Genomic DNA, 2702 nt, shown 5'->3' with positions numbered 1-2702 from the left:
CTTCTTCCATCTGCGCTCAGCAATTCTGGAAGCCCGTCTCAGTTCTTTAGTCTGACTCGTGTGCCAGGGTTGCCTGTTGATTGTGCGGGTTTTGATGTGTGTGAGGGGGGCAGCTAATTCGAGAGCTGCAGAGATTGTAGTGTTGTATAAAGTTGCAGCAGCATCTGCATTGTGTAAAAATGCAATGTCTGTGAGAGGGAGAAGGGACTGAGAAAGTGCGTGTAAATAAAGGTGTTTGATATTTCTGCAAGGGTGTGAAAATTTGTGGAGGGGGGTTGCGTACTTGGAGAAGAGAGGGAAGAGAATGTGAGTAGGTTGTGGTCAGACAGGGGAAGAGGTGAGTTAGATAGGTTAGATAGGGAACAGAGGCGAGTGAAGATGAGGTCCAGCGCGTGGCCATCTTTGTGAGTAGCTGCAGAAGACCATTGGGTGAGGCTGAAGGAGGAAGCGAGTGTTAGAAGTTTGGAGACAGATGAGTGGGAAGTGTCAATGGGGATATTGAAATCAACCATGATGATGGTGGGGATGTGTGTAGGAGCCAGGTGGGGAAATGGTCAAAAAAAGGCAGTGGCTGGCCCTGGAGGGCGGTAAATGACAGCCAGTTGAAGGTTGGAGTGGGCGTAGATGCGTATGAAGTGCACCTCAAAAGATGGGAGCGTAACAGAGGGTGGTAGTGGAATTGGTGTAAAGGAGCATTAGTCAGACAGGAGCAAACCAACTCCTCCACCATGCTTGTTACTGGAGCGGGGGGTGTGAGACAGATGGAGACCACCATAAGAAAGTGCAGCAGGAGAGGCAGTGTCAGAGGGGGTGAGCCAGGTTTCAGTGATGGTGAGGAAGGAACGTTTATTAGTGATGAAAAGATCATGAATGTAGGATAGTTTGTTGCAGACAGAGCGAGCGTTCCATAGGGCTCCTCTTAGTGGGACTGGGGGAGCGGAGGCTGGGTGGATGGGTATGAGGTTAGAGAGGTTGCGGAAATTTGTGATAGGTTGTGGATGAGGGTTTGAAGTGACAATAGGTATGTGGTGAGGTGGACCAGGATTAGGAGAGATATCCACAGCAGTGAGGAGAAGCAGAGAGAGTGTTAGTAGGTGGGAGCAGGAGAGGCCATGAGATGGTCGTGTGTGTCTGGAGACACTGGGTGAAATATGGAGGAAAATATCTGAGGGGAAGGTGAGATGGGTGGGGAGGACGGAGGGAGAGATGAATAGTTCATTACTGGGTTTAGGGATCAGAGGGGACAGTAGAAAGTGAAGTATTATAAGGGTGAAAGTAAAAAAAAACACAAACATTGTTTACAGTGACTATGTATCCAGTTACCTTCCGGTCACTTCCGGCCCAATTCTGGCCTAATTCAATGCATCATACTTATATGGTGCATACTTGTATTGGTGCAGACGAAAAGTCTGGTATGGGCTGGTATCATCAAAGATAAACTTGTGGAACCTTTTCGGGTTGAGGATGGAGTGAAGCTCAACTCCCAGACCTACTGCCAGTTTCTGAAAGACAACTTCTTCAAGTAGTGCTACAGGAAGAAGTCGGTATCATTAAAAAAAACATGATTTTCATGCAGGCGGTGCTCCATCACATGCATCCAACTACTCCACAGCGTGGCTGGACAGTAAAGGTCTAAAAGATGAAAAAATAATGGCATGGCCCCCTTGTTCACCTGATCTGAACCCCATAGAGAACCTGTGGTCCCTCATAAAATGTGAGATCTAGAGGGAGGGAAAACAGTACACCTCTCGGAACAGTGTCTGGGAGGCTGTGGTGGCTGCTGCACGCAATGTTGATCGTAAACAGATCAAGCAACTGACAGAATCTATGGATGGTAGGCTGTTGAGTATCATCATAAAGAAAGATGGCTATATTGGTCACTAATTTTTGGGGGTTTTATTTTTGCCTGTCAGAAATTTTTATTTCTAAATTTTGTGCAGTTATTTTGGTTTACCTGGTGAAAATAAACAAGTAAGATGGGAATATATTTGGTTTTTATTAAGTTGTCTAATAATTCTGCACAGTAATAGTTACCTGCACAAACAGATATCCTCCTAAGATAGTCAAATCTAAAAAAAAAAACACTCCAACTTCCAAAAATATTAAGCTTTGATATTTATGAGTCTTTTGGGTTGATTGAGAACATAGTTGTTGATCAATAATAAAAAAATCCACTAAAATATAACTTGCCTAATAAGTCTGCACCCAGTGTTTGTAAATCTACTCTTCTTAAGCGGGCTTTACACGCTTCAATAGATCTCACAATGTGTCGACGGGGTCACGTCGTAAGTGACGCACATCCGGCATCGTTAGTGACGCAGTTGCGTGTGACACCTACGTGCGATCAAGATTGAACGCAAAAACGTTGATCGCATACACGTCGTTCAGTTCCTAAATATTGTACGTTTTGTTGTACGAAACGAGTATATTGTAACGTGTGGCACCCTACTAACGATCTGTCTAATTTAAATTATCAACGTCATATGCTATGGGGGTGTGTCGTGACACGACATGACTCAGGGCCCCCCTAAGCTAATTGTTCGCACCTGCGTTACGGCTTGTTCTGTCTTTAATAGGCTTTCGCTACTGCGGTAAAGTACTGCATTTATGTATGTATCTGGTCCTGTGATAGACTCTTTTGCGTGCGCTTCTGTGTCCTTTGTGCGTTTTTTTGGTGTTTCACACATTGTGATTTGATTTTG

Source organism: Anomaloglossus baeobatrachus, chromosome 1, assembly GCF_048569485.1.
Source record: "Anomaloglossus baeobatrachus isolate aAnoBae1 chromosome 1, aAnoBae1.hap1, whole genome shotgun sequence".
In the NCBI taxonomy this organism is placed as follows: domain Eukaryota; kingdom Metazoa; phylum Chordata; class Amphibia; order Anura; family Aromobatidae; genus Anomaloglossus; species Anomaloglossus baeobatrachus.
This window is presented reverse-complemented; position numbering follows the sequence as displayed.